This window comes from Pan troglodytes, chromosome 16 (genome assembly GCF_028858775.2).
Source record: "Pan troglodytes isolate AG18354 chromosome 16, NHGRI_mPanTro3-v2.0_pri, whole genome shotgun sequence".
NCBI classification, from domain to species: Eukaryota; Metazoa; Chordata; class Mammalia; order Primates; family Hominidae; genus Pan; species Pan troglodytes.
Genome location: NC_072414.2, coordinates 12,486,897 through 12,501,961, shown reverse-complemented (window position 1 = coordinate 12,501,961; position 15,065 = coordinate 12,486,897). Strand labels below are relative to the sequence as shown.

The 15,065-nt window shown below is 36.2% G+C and overlaps 1 pseudogene; it reads left to right on the top strand.

Moving 5' to 3' along the window:
- The first annotated feature begins 3,345 nt into the window (after positions 1 to 3,345).
- LOC453279 (neurofibromin-like) lies at positions 3,346 to 14,798 on the top strand (annotated as a pseudogene).
- Positions 14,799 to 15,065: the final 267 nt, after the last annotated feature.

Below are 15,065 nucleotides of genomic sequence, written 5' to 3'. Positions count from 1 at the left end.
GGGGCCCTGAACTCTAGCTTTAGGGCTGAATTGTATCCAGTCAGATGGTTTATATGTTATTTAAACTTTCACTTTAAATTTGGAGCGGAAATATGTTTGGAAATCCTTACTTTTAGTATGTTGATTTGTGTGTGTGTGAGGTAAACTTGGTTGGCTATTGGCAAATGTACTGGGTAGCTACTTAGTAAAACATTTCCTTCCAGTGTTTCAGCTTTCTGATTCTTAGAACATGTGTATATTTAACATAATATGCATTATCACTTTTGAAAGTAGTTATTCTAACACTTATTTGTGCTAAATTAGAATATGAATTTGGGAACTATTACTCTTTTCTATGGTCTGGAATAATTTAAGTAATAGAAATTATCTGATTAGATAGAAATTCATTGTAAAATCATCAATTTAGAAGCTCTTAAGATTTCCTTTGACTTTTACTTATTAGTTTTAAAGAAAAAATAAATTGACATAATGGAAATTTTCACTATACATCAGGAAGGGAATTCATTGGAAAAGTAAGCTTCCTACTCCCTCTTGACCTTCAGTTTATACTTTTCTTTCTAAGTCAAGTACTGCTACTGGTTTCTTATGCTGTTTCTAGAACTAGCCTATTGTCTATTTAAAATAACTCTTTAATCACCTTTTATTTGAGCTGCCTTATGGATCTATGTAGTTTTTCTGTCTCTCTTTAAAATTTTTTATGCGGTAGAATACACATAACATAAAATTTACCATCTTAGCCATTTTTAAGTACACAGTTTAGTAGCGCCATCTTTCACAGTGTTGTGCAACCAATCTCCAAAACCTTTTCATCGTGCAAAACAAATTCTGTATCTATTCAACTGCTCTCCATTCTTCCCTACCTGCAACTCCTGCAACCATCCTTCTACTTTCTGTCTGAATTTCACTATGTCACATAAGTGGAATCATACAGCATTTGTCTTTTTGACATGGGCTTATTTTACTTAGCATAATGTCCTCCAGTTCCATTCATGTTGCCTTGAAAGGCAGGATTTCATTCTTTATGGCTGAAATAGTATTCATCTTGTAGCGTGTCAGGATTTCCTTCCTCTTGAAAGCTGAATGATATTCCATTGTATGTATATACCAACATTTTATTGATCTAAATGTATCTGCCAATGGATTTTCCGGTTGTTTCCACCTTTTGACTATTATAAATAATGCTACTGTGAACATGGGTGTGCAAATAACTTCAAGGCCCTGCTTTCGTTCTTCCAAATATATATCCAGAAGCGGAATTGCTGGATCATATGGTTATTCTATTTTTAATTTTTTGAAGAATTTCTGTTATTTTTAAAGTCACTTTTGATGGTTTGTTCTTTCCTAGAAAACATGTTTTTCAATTTTATCAGTGCAGAGTTGTATATAATATTTATATATTTTACTTGTACAATTAAAGGTTGTATTTTATTTCTATATTATCATATAATTACCTTCAGTATCTATGTTTGTAACTGTTTCCTCATTTCTTTTTTTCCTCGTTCATGTTTACTATTTTATTGGTCTTTAAAACCTAGGCTTTCTTTTTTTTTTTTTTTTTTTTTTTTTTTTTTGAGACAGAGTCTTACTCTGTCGCCCAGGCTGGAGTGCAGTGGCGCGATCTCCGCTCACTGCAAGTTCCGCCTCCCAGGTTCACACCATTCTCCTGACTCAGCCTCTCCTGAGTAACTGGGACTACAGGTGCCCAACACCACGGCCGGCTAATTGTTTTTTTATGTTTTTAGTAGAGACGGGGTTTCACCATGTTAGCCCAGGATGGTCTCCATCTCCCAACCTCGTGATCCGCCCACCTCGGCCTCCCAAAGTGCTGGGATTACAGGCGTGAGCCGCCATGCCCGGCCTACTTCTTTTTTTGTCATTTCTAATTGACTGGTAAGTACATTATATCATTACTGCAGCAGATTTATGTTACGGTGTTTTACCTGTTTATATTAGAATCAGTTTATGTTTCTGGAATCTGGAATAGGATAATACCTATTTGATTTGAAATTGGACAGATAGTAGCTTTATGTTGGTCCAGATAATCTCATTTCTCATTTGGACAAGATATTTGAGGGTTTGAAAAATTCCTGTGATGATTAAAGGAGAAAACTCTTGTGAGTTATTGTATGCTGAGACACACACACACACACACACACACATGCAGTTTATTGCATTGTTGGATTTTATACATAAAATTACCCAAGTTGCAAATATATGTCTTACAACTTTGACTCTCAGGATAGTGCAGCAGGATGAAGCGCAACCGCCCCCGCCCCTCCTTCCCCGATTTGCCAACAAGGGCAGACCAAACTAGAAGTGTGGCGCTGTACATGTTTCTGTGGAACCCTGACAGTGAAGCTGTTCTGGTTGCCGTGTCCTGTTTCCGCCACCTCTGTGAGGAAGCAGATACCTGGTGTGGGGTGGATGAAGTGTCAGTGCATCACCTCTTGCCCAACTGTAGCACATTCATGGAGTTTGCCTCTGTCAGCAATGTGATGTCAACAGGTAAATGTGAATAGTGGTTTTTTTACTCAACCTGCCTGAAACACGTGACATCTGATTGTGAGAATGTATTTAAGGTTACTACTTTGTAAGTTTACAGGGGAAATTCAAGTAGCTTACTTGAAATCCTTTTCTGAACAAAGAAATGAAACAAAGATGAAAAGAAAAAGCATTTGAAATAGTCTCCCACTGAGTTTTTAATATGCTATACGTTTTAAAAATAACTGGCAGTATATGTTACTATCAGTTGTGATCATATAATTTACTCCACCTAAGTTGTAGATAGTGAAGTTTTACGCACATTGGCATATGTTTTGAGTAAATTATAGGTGGGAATAGCTATTTTGTGCTGTGGACATTGTAGAGTCTAAGATAAGTACCTTTCCTGTGAGGTTAGTGAAAGGAAGTTTTTGGCTTTATCATTTGAGGCATTTGCTCTGCTCCTCCTACTCTGCCTTTTGGGTAGGGCTTATGAGGTTCTCCATTGGCAGGCAGGGCTCTAAGTGCAGTGACTTGATTGGCTGTTGTATTTGCTTAGGAACAGCAGCACTTGAGAAAGAGTGATGGCACTGCTGAGGCGCACTTAGCATCCCACTGCAGGAAACACTGAGGTGTGCTCTTAGCAAGAGAAACACCCCTCCTAGGCGCCCACCCTCAATTTTGGAAACCTATTGTTACATATGTGTAATCAGGAATAGCTTTTGAAGTAAATCCAAGATATGTGCGCGTTAGAAGTGTAATATCTGAGTACTTATTATACATCAAGTTTGAAACTTGGCCATTGCTGATTGACGTTTAGCTCTAGACTTAAAGTTGCTTTCAAGTGATAATTGCCTTCATTTTAGGCTTGGGAAGATACACATGCAAAATGGGAACAAGCAACAAAACTAATCTTTAACTATCCAAAAGCCAAAATGGATGATAGCCAGGTAAGTCTGTAAAGTTGCCTTTTGTCTATTAACTGATCTGCTAAATATATGTCCTTCTCTTTGGTAATCTTTCACGAGTCACTCAGTAAAGTAAGCATATAGTTGTCTGAAGACTGATATTTAGTTGTGGTTTATCCAGACCTGTACTTCGTAATATGGTAGCCACTAGCTACGTGTGACTATTTAAATTTTAACATAATGAAAATTAAATACAATTTAGTTCCTCAATCATATAGTAGCCACATTGCAAGTAACCAGTAGCCACATATGACAGTCTGGACAGCAGAGAGAGAAAATGTTTCCATCATCACAGAAATACTGGGCAGCACTGCTAGAGACTGTTGCAGAGACCATTTCTTTATCTTTTCTTGCTCTTTATCCCTTCATCAGGGTGTTTCACAGAATTTTCAGAAAAGGAGCAACAGAGGTAGAGAAAAAAAACATGGAAACAATTCATTTTGCTATTTTGTTAAGTATTCTAATTAAGGAATGTCTTGGGCAAAAGATTGAACCCATAGATTAAATGAAATTTTAAAATGTGGACAGTTCATTCAACTATTACTATTGACTATATTATCTGTTACTCTGGAAATTGATGAGTTGGTGTTTATGTGTAATTGGTTTGTAATGTTCATATTCCTCTCATTATTAGGCGATTTATAAAAACTGGTTATTCCCCCATGTTTTTTTTCTGTCATAATTACAATAAGAAAAATGTTATGTTTTTATGAAGCAAAATTGTGTACCTAATAGCTTTATTTGGAGGGGACATGTAGCTTTAGAATGAAAGCTTTTGGGGGTATAACTGTTTAATATATAATTACATACCATACAATTCACCCATTTAAAGTGTCCAATTCAGTGGCTGTTTTTAGTATATTCCCAGAGTTGTGCAACCATTACCACAGTCCGTTTTAGAACAATTTCATCAATTGAGGAAAAAAACCCCTGTATCCTTTAGCTATTTCTGCCTCTAACACCCTACCCCACCTCCCCGGGACTTTCTTGTCTCTCTTCCCCCGGCTTCTCCAGCCCTAGGCAACCATGAATCTACTTTCTGTCTCTGCAGATTTGTCTCTGCTGGATCTTTTCTGTAAATGGAATTTTAGAATATGTGGGCTTTTGTGATTAGCTTCTTTCACTTAGCATAATGTTTCCAAGGTTCATCCATGTGAAATCAAAGCTTTTTAAAAGAAATTTGATACTTGGGCGATTATATTAGTGTATGACAAAAATAAATCAGTGGCTCTTTAAAAATGTATATGGTAATTTTTGGGGTTGATTTTAATGTGTTTTTTACATTTTTGTACTTTTGTCAAGGAAGAAATGTTGGATAAAGAGTAATTTGTCAAGTCTCAACTAATTTAGGTTTAATTCATGCTTTGCCCAAAAATTTCATGTTTAGGCTGCTGAAAGTTTCATATGACCATTGTTAGGAGTCGAATATCCCATCTGAGTGGAGGAGGATGCGCAGATTTGTCTGACACAGACTCCCTACAGGAATGGATCAACATGACCGGCTTCCTTTGTGCCCTTGTGGGGGGAGTGTGCCTCCAGCAGAGAAGTAATTCTGGCCTGGCAACCTATAGCCCACCCATGGGTCCAGTCAGTGAATGTCAGGGTTCCATGATTTCAGTGATGTCCTCAGAGGGAAACGCAGGTACACCTGTCAGCAAATGTATGGATCAGCTGTTGTCCTTAATGCTGTGTAACCTTGAGGAAGTGGGACTTCAAATACGGACCAATGATAAAGACCTGGTGGGTCTAGAATTGAGTCCTGCTCTTTATCTGATGCTATTTAACAAACCGAAGAATGCCATCAGCAAGTTTTTTGACTCCCAAGGACAGGTAAAGTGTGCTCTTTTTTATTTTTCACCTTGTTTGAAATAAGGAAGGCTTTTTCTTTCCAATTATTTAAATGAGGTGCTCACAGTTTTTAAAAATTGCCGAAAAATTGCAGAAAGAAGAGTCATCTCAATGTAGGGGTCAGCTTGCTGCTTAGGAACTCTGGTGTGTATGTGTGCCTGAGGGTATACCTGCCTTGTGTATGGGTATGAGTGTCTGCATGTATCTGTATGCTTGTTTGGCTGTGTGCCTGCAGGTGCACTTCTGTGTTTGTGTGTTTAGATCAGTCGGTTGCATCTCTCTAGAGGTCTGTCTTCTGGGCATTGATGGCAAATGATTAATATATTTGTTCTTTCTATAGGTTTTATTGACGGATACCAACACTCAATTTGTAGAGCAAACCATAGCTATAATGAAGAACTTGCTAGATAATCATACTGAAGGCAGCTGTGAACATCTAGGGCAAGCTAGCATTGAACCGATGATGTTATATCTGGTCAGGTAAGCGTTCTACTGAAATGTAGCAGAAGCATACTTTAAGAGATCAGAAAAACCTCTTATACATTGATATTGGTAGTAATTGATAAAATAATTTGCCATTCTTTACTGCACACAAACTAGGGTGTGACAATAAGGTAACCAGAAGGTGTGTACGTTCTCATAAAAATAAATATTGTTTTCAGACTTACATTTAGTTCATTTTATTTGATGACTAAAGTATTTTGAATGCTTTCTCTTTTGTCTATATCTGATAATTTTTTCATTGTATCTGTGTCTGTATAGGTATGTTCGTGTGCTTGGGAATATGGTCCATGCAATTCAAATGAAAACGAAACTGTATCAGTTGGTTGAAGTAACGATGGCAAGGAGAGGTGACCTCTTATTTTGCCAAGAGATGAAATTTAGGTGAGTTCTCAAAAGAGCAATGTAGGGTCTTGTAAATCTTAATTTGTTGAATGAAGTACAGAAATAGAGTAGATATCTGGTTATTGGTAGGAAGGAAGACATAAAAAGAGAGCAATTTACATGTTTGTGTTTCTCTACGTCTCTCCTCAAATTTCCGTAAGCTTTGTGCCTGTGGCAAGCCTCCCTTTTTCTAAAACTGTGCTGTACTTGAGCTAAGAATTTGATTCTGTTTCCAATTTGATACCATAAATAAGGGCCATGTTGGAGGTTAAATATCCACGTTGCTTGTTCCCTTCTGGCTTTTACGTCTGTGACATCAGTATCTCTTTTATAAAGTCGTCATGTCACCTGGGTTATCTGCCAAATTATTTGCACTGTAAGAAATCTTACACAATTAAAGGCGTGTGTGTGTGTGGCTTCAAAAAAAGTGTTTGCTGTTTCTCTTTCCTCCGCCATTCTATAGGAATAAGATTGTAGAATATCTGACAGTCTGGGTTATGGGAACATCAAACCAAGCAGCAGATGATGATGTAAAATGTCTTACAAGGTAAAAAAGAGAATGACCTTCAAGTATTAGTGGGTTTTCCTGTAAGAATTATAATTACTTCATTACAGCTTTATACTTGTATTTTATGTGTATTTAAATTTTTTAGATGTCAAACGTTTGTGGTTGAAATATGTAAAGATACTAATCTTTATTACTACTTTTTTTTGACTGATAGACTTTCTGTAAAAATAAATGTGCGAGAGCGGTATGTTTGGGAAGTTAGCGTTGTCAGTTTATGAAGAATAGTCTACCGTTATTGGGAAATAAGGTACATAAAGCCTCAGATTGCATTTATGTTATGATTAGATAGAAAAAGGTATTATTTGAGGAACTCATTGTGTTGGTCTTTCTAAAAAATAATTGATTTCCTGATTCAGGCACCAGAGACAGAAAAAAAAGGAAGTAATTAAGTGTAATTAAGTCTGCTTTAATGATAAATACTTATTGACATATATCAGAAAGTGATTAAACACTATGGACTGTATAATAAGCCTTTACATATGTTTCTTTGACCAAGCCTAGCTTTATAATATGGTTGTCTCTCAGTATCTGTCAGGAATTGGTTCCAGGAACCACCCCCCAAACTCCTGCCCACATCTCACTTCCATGAACACTAAAATCCACAGACTGAAGTCCCTGATACAAAATGTCATAGTATTTGCATATAAACTACGCACATCCTCCCATATATTTTAAATTATCATTAGATTACTTATAATATCTAATAAATATAAATGTTATATAAATACAAGTTGTTATACCATATTGTTTAGGGAATAACGACAAAGAAAAATCTGTACATGTTGAGTACAGATGAAACCCTACTTTTTTTTCCCCTAAATAGTTTCAATCCATGGTTGGTTGAATCCGTGGATACAGAACTCGCTGAGACAGAGGGCCAATTGTACGTGTTTCTGATTGAAGATAGTCATTTTGTCAAGATTACTTTGTAGAAAGTTAGTATTGCCTTCTCCTCATTTGAGATGATTTTGTATTCTGGGATCTGCATATTAATTCAAATTATTTGGGTTGTGCTAATAATTTGTTTAATGAAACAGGTAGTTCCTAAAGTTTATATCTGTTAATAAGAGGTTTATTTGAGAGGAAGTGAAATAACCTGAAAGATTTATGGTCTCTAATTTTTTTTTTCAGAGATTTGGAGCAGGCAAGCATGGAAGCAGTAATTTCTCTTCTAGCTGGTCTCCCTGTGCAGCCTGAGGAAGGAGATGGTGTGGAATTGATGGAAGCCAAAGGGGACACAGTTATTTCTTAAGTAAATTTCAGTCACCAAAAAACACAAAGCAAAAGCAAATAAAGCCCCCCGCCGCCACACACACACACACACTCACACACACAAAGACAAAACAAAACAAAAACAAAAAAACAAAAAAGAAAACAAAGAAATGTTCCCCATGCAGAACTAGGATTAGGAAAATAACTGTGTTTTATGATTTTTAAAGAAAATAATATGATCCCTGAAATTTTGCTTATAATAAAACCCAGATTGCTTCACTAAGTCATTTACAAAAGTGACATTGTGTAAGCTGTTTGGACCACTAATTTTATATACTAAACATTAAAAATGACACATTTACCAGGAAACATTGCATCTATCTGATGCTTATGTTATGAAAGGTATGCTAGGCTATATCAGGTATAATCATGCCCAACACAGCATGCTTCATAATGAGTCACCCTGGCTGATTATCCCGAGAGAGGAGAGAAGCAGTTAATCCAGGGCCAGTCACACCGTGCACATGTGATTGTTTTGGAATGTCTGATTAGCTTTCTAGTTGATACGGCCTTTGCTATGTAAAGGTCAGTCTTTTTATTTCTCAGATACTTCACACTATTTATGAACCTTTTGAGTGACTGCAGTGAAGCTGAAGATGAAAGTGCACAAACAGGTGGCAGGAAACGTGGCATGTCTCAGAGGTTGGCATCACGGAGGCACTGTGCAGTCCTTGCAATGTCAAACTTACTCAGTGCCAGCATAGACGGTGGTCTCATGCACTCCATAGGTGAGATCAAATGAAAGTTTCATATAGAAATACACAGCCTAGAGAACTGGCTTGTAAGATAAGCAAAAATTACTTCAGCAAGGCCATGTTAGTAAATTTGCATCCATTTGTCCACATCAGGTTTAGGGTACTACAAGGATCTCCAGACAGCTACATTTATGGAAGTTCTGATGAAAATCCCTCAACAAGGCACAGAATTTGACACACTTCAGAAACGGTATTGGCTGATGGGTTTGAGCAGTTGGTGGAACTGGTCACAGTGATGGGTGATCAAGGAGAGCTCCCTATAGCGATGGCTCTGGCCAGTGTGGTTCCTTGTTCTCAGTGGGTAAGTGCATAGAGTAAGTGGGGAAGAAAAGTGCCTGGCACATAGCAAATCCTTCAGAACATATTTGTTCAATAAATGTTTGTTGAATGAATTGATAAAATTTTAGAGCCAGAAGAAATCTTAGATGTTTAGTTAGGTGACTTTTCAGCTGTAGGGAAGTGGTTGGCACTGCTAGACCTGACTAGTGTCCTATATCATTTCATCCCACTGAAAAATTCCATTTAAACACTGATTAAAAATCACTGATCTACTCCGCTGTCTTCATATATTTGAGAAGGTAATTAAGTTAAACCTAATTTCAGTCAGTTGTTGCAACGCTGGAATTGGAATCCACAGTTTGTGCCTGTTTACTACCTCCAGTTTGCTGTTCTTTTCCCCATAATATCTTACACAATTTTTAAAAATGTAAGCACTGTATTTGCATTTGATATTATGATATTGTTTGTTTTAAACACTGAAAACATCATATGGCTATTAGGTTTCTCTCTTAATTTAATGAAAAATTTTCCTCAAATCACATCGTTCCTAATACATGTGAAAACGTTGAGAAGGGTGGTGGTTCCTTTCCAGTGTTAAAAGGCTATTTCCTTTTTAGTGTACCAAAAATGGTTTCACTTATAGTAAAGTATAACTAATAAGGTAATCTGTCATTGTAGATTTGTTTCTGCTTAAAGCTGTAGGATATTTGTTACACCTGTACTTAAAAGTAAAATTCAAACTCCTTATCCTGTCCTACAAGGCTCCACCTGATTTGGGCCCTGCCTCATCTCTAACATCATCTTATGCCATTTTCCTTCTTGTTCACCAAAGCCACACCAGCTACCTTTCTGTCCCTCCTTGTTAGACTTGTTTCTGCCTTAAGCACCCTTGCTGCTGCCACCACCTGAAATGCTTCTCCTCTGGTATTTTATTTTGGTGAGAACGCCTAGCATGAGATCTACCCTCTAACATATTTTTAAGTGTAGAATACAGTATTGCTATCTGTAGGCACAATGCTGCACCACAGATCTCTAGAACTTACCTTGTGTAACTGAAATTTTATACTGATTGATTAGCAACAGCCCCAAATCATTGAAATCTTCCTAAAGCCTAAAATTACTTCACAAACGTTCAAATGTTTTGAAAGTGACTATTGTGAATTATCTTATTAGGATCTACCTATGATTAGCACTGAAAATACTCAGTAAGTTTTTAAATAAAGAATCAGTTAAGTTCAAGTAGCTTTAATTTGTTGTTGAGTTTTATATTAAATGACTTTGAGAAGGAATTTTCTATTAGGCCAGATCTCACCTATCACATTATTGTAATCCTGGGACCAGGCAAGAATTAGAGAGCTATGGGCCATGATCCTGGCCCTTGTTGTTACTGCTTGAGGATTGAGGCATCTTTTTATGGCTACCCCTATTCTCTATAAATTTCTTCTTGTGATTAAACAGTGATTTACCAGTAGATCATTTTTCTTGAGTGTACCCCAAACTGCTTTACTAGAGGGAGTTATAAGGATGTCATTTAGGTAATTGGAATTTCAGCCCTCATCCCTGTCCCCCTTGCTTTGTATGTAAATCTGGCTGATCTCTGGGTTCTGAACACCCAGTTCCTTTTCTTCCTGATTTCTCAAAAATCCTATAGTCTTTCTCTTTTTGTCATGTCTCTACCTAGTCTATGTTCAGCATTCACTGAGTTCCCCTGACTGTATGAGAAGAGTAGAACTCTTCTGATCATCAGTCTTATTTCTGCTCTGTGCAAATGCTTGTACAAATCAAACTAAAGTATTCGCTGTCATCTTCTGTTTCTGTTCTCTTTCATTTTGTGATGTAATTTGAACTGAATCTTGGAGATTTTGTCTCCTGGTAAAGCCTAGGCCTCTCTTAATAGCTTTCACCAGTTAATCCTTGGAATTAACAGCTATTGTAGACATCGTATATAGTCATCTATCATAAACAATATACGCAGATAAATCTCAGGAGAAATATTAATCAGTCACCTTTGCCTTAATTTAGCAAGTAGTGGTCAACTTTGGGTTTACGTTTTTGCCACTCTTCAGCTATCTACCTGAGAACAAAAATGCACTAACCTGATTTTGTTTTGTTCTCAGGATGAACTGGCTTGAGTTCTGGTTACTTTATTTGGTTCTCGGCATTTACTCTACCAACTGCTCCGGAACATGTTTTGTAAAGAAGTAGAATTGGCAGACTGACTCCATTGAGACTCTCCTCTGAGGCAACAGTTTGGCCAGTAAAATAATGACACTCTGTTTCAAGGTTTGTATCATTCATTTTGTGTGTGTGTGTGTGTGTGTGCTGAGGTATGTCAAGTAATGATTATGTACAGAATGTGCAGAGCTGATTGTCTTCTTTTAAGGTAAAATGTATGGAGCAGGCATAATAAAGTCCTACTCATGCATTTCTATAGGTATATGGTGCTACTTATCTATAAAAACTCCTGGATCCTTTATTATGAATTGTGATCACATCCTCTGATGGGCAACATGTTAGCTTTGAAGTGGATCCTACCAGTTTTATCATCTTTTCACATAAAAGTGCTCTTTTTTTTTTTTTTTTGCTAACACTGCATGAAGCAAGGCCCTCATAACTTCTCCTCTTGATCATTAAAATTTGTTTTTAATTATAAAAGTTATATACAAATATGCTTTTCTTTAATGATATCTGTAATTTTTTTTAAGTTATCCTTCTTTTTATCTGCCTTAGATCCAGGGACAGACAGGAGAAGGATGTCTTTGGCTTCTGCCTCCACAGACCGTTACTAGTTAAGGCTCTTTCCTTTTTCCATGACTTTACATATCACTTTACACAGTCACTTGCATGCTCTGTCACCCAGGCTGGAGTGCAGTGGCACGATGGCTCACCGCAACCTCCACCTCCTGGGTTCAAGTGATTCTCGTGCCTCAGCCTCCCAAGTAGCTGAGATTACAGGCGTGCACCACCACGTCCAGCTAATTTTTCTATTTTTAGTAGAGATGGAGTTTCACCATGTTTGCCAGGCTGGTCTGGAACTCCTAACCTCAATTGATCCACCAGCCTCAGTCTCCCAGAATGCTGGGATTACAGGCGTGAGCCACCAAGCCCAACCAGAGAATTGTCTGTTTTGAGATTAAAATTTGGGAGTTTTAAGAGAACCACTCAGTAGCAGTGATGGTCTGTGAATATTCTAAAATTATGTGAAGAAATTTGTGTGAAAGCATACATCCATTTTTCTAACCTTTATCAGATTTCAAAGAGGTTCCTCATCCCCAGAAGGTTGAACACTATACTGGAATAGTCAAAGCACTCAAATTTTTTCTTAATTCTTTATCTTTTTATAGTTTTAGCTAAAACTTCTATATCTAATTCTAAATTTATATATTTCAGCTAAAAATAAATGGTATTTAGGTTTTAAAGCCATTCTAATAAAGCAGCTATATTTAGCCACCTTCACCAGTTTCCCCTTATTGAAGGGTTAAGGTTGTTCTTCATGCAATAAACACTGTAACATAAAGAAAGCTTCCTGAACTGTGTGTAGTGTAACTGAAGGTGGGACTATATTGCTACACCTCACCGCTTACAAATACTTTATTCTCTAAAATCTAATTTTTACTAACTTCCTATTAGAGATTACGGAAAGCTATTTTGAGATTATAAGCAGTGATAAGAATGCATTTAAAATGTGGACTTCATGAAGCACTGCGTTGAACAGGATGAAGTGAAATAATCCCGATTCCAGAGTTAATCTGGAGTCAGCCATGTGAATTTAGGACAGGAAATATTAATTTATTGAGGCATTGTGCAAAAAATAGTTACGTGATATTCTGCATGTAAATCTGGGTCCCCCATACCAATATCCTTTGAAAGGAAGGTTTATCCTTGGAATCACAAAATATTGAGTGGAATGCTACAGTTTTGTAATCACTGCTACTTTAAACAGCAGTTAGCCACACTAAGCAAGAATAGCTGTAGAGATTAAAATGTTACATTAAGTGTTCTTTAAAAATGAATATATATGGTATATATAAAAATGTAAATTCCAAAATAATATAATTTTCATCTATAACATGATTTAAAGCAGGGGACACTGGGAAGGGATGGGGGCTGAACCCATTTTATGGCACTCTTCCCAGTCTAAGGTACCTTTTACTTTATCTTAATGTAGAATGTTTTATAAAGAGAAAATCAATCCACTTTAAATATTGGGTTCACATTACTTTTCAGGCTGGACAACCATTTCTTGAATTCTTAAATTATTTTTATTTGACAGAATTATACATTGAGGTAGACATAGGGGTTCGCTGTTCTGCTGAGATCCTTTTTTCTTTTAGGTCCCCAAGAATTCCCATCCCTCCATGGTTTAAATAATAGGTAGGTTGTTATAAAGGAAGCTGGCAACAGGCAATAACATTACTTGTAAGTAAGTTTTTTTTCCTCAATAGGAATCTAAGATTTTGTTTTTTTATAGCAAGCATTTTTTTCTTCAATTCAGTTGTAACTGGTACACAACAAAACATAAATATGTACTATCAGGTATAGGATGTTTTGGGGGTGTGCTGTTGAAAATTTAGTTTCACCTTATAATGTTGACCACACTTTCATGTCTGTTAATCTTAATAAATTATGATCATCTTTGTGTGAAAATTTGGTCTGTTTTCATGACTCCTCAAACTTGCAGTATAGGTGATGATACAGTGAAGATCTGTTTTCAGGTTTCTTCTACCCATCTCATCCATGAGGTTTTTCTTTCATCTGAGATACCTAAATTGTACTTTAATATGATACAAGACTAGAATTGAGAGGAAACTTTATTTTCTCATGTTTTGGGAGAAGAAAAAATAGAAATGTGTCATTCATGAGGACTGATTGACTCAGAGTTTGTGTGCAAATTTTGACCTTTGAACTCTTTGTTCCCATGCCCCTGTTTTAATTCAAACCTTATACTCAATTCTCAACTTGTTTTTAGGTGGTTAGCCAACGTTTCCCTCAGAACAGTATCAGTGCAGTAGGAAGTGCCATGTTCCTCAGATTTATGAATCCTGACATTGTCTCACTGTATGAAGCAGGGATTTTAGATAAAAAGCCACCACCTGGAATCGGAAGGGGCTTGAAGTTAATGTCAAAGGTGAATTATTTTGATAATCTAGCTATCTTAAGTTCCCCTTCCAACTAAATTTTCAGCTTTTCTTACAGTACTTCCTCTTACATTTATATTGGAAATACCCTACGGTTTTCAGTTATGTGTTTTTATTTTGTTTATATTACAAAGGAATTCATTAGTTAGGTACCTGATGGACCTTATTTTCATGAAAAAACATTTTATTATAGCAGATGTCTTGTGTCATGAGGATCATTTTTTGCGTAATCATTCTAGAGATTCTGAAACAGACTAGAATGAAGGCTGTAGGATTTTTTATTTTAAAAGACATTAAACATTTTTAATATGTATTCGTACATGTAAATATAATTATAATTAGGAAGAATAGAAACACTACCTAAAATAATTTATAGAATGAGAAATGATTGATTTTAACTACTAGCAGAAATTATATCGAGAAAATTCATATTTTTAAAGAATATATTAATGTATAAACTTCATACAATAAATAATCTGATTATTTATAACCCTGTTTTATTGTGTAAATACTTCAGAGTATTGCCAATCATGTTCTCTTCACAAAAGAAGAGCATATGCGGCCTTTCAATGATTTTGTGAAAAGCAGCTTTGATGCAGCTTGAAGGTAAGCTACTTGCCACTTATTCACTTGCTCTGTTTGAATCAAATATTTTCAGTTTCACATAAATCCATGTACCTGTTTTACATGAAGTTCCGTGTAGGTTTTTTTCTCTTCCTGCTCTAGGTCAAGACATAGCTTGCCTTATTTTATTTTACTATAAAAGACAGTCTTGAAATAAATTAATTTTTTTATAATTTGGTAGTGATTTTCATATTTGAAAACCAAGAGGCATTTTGGACATGTCTAGTTAAATAAAGGATTTGAGGAT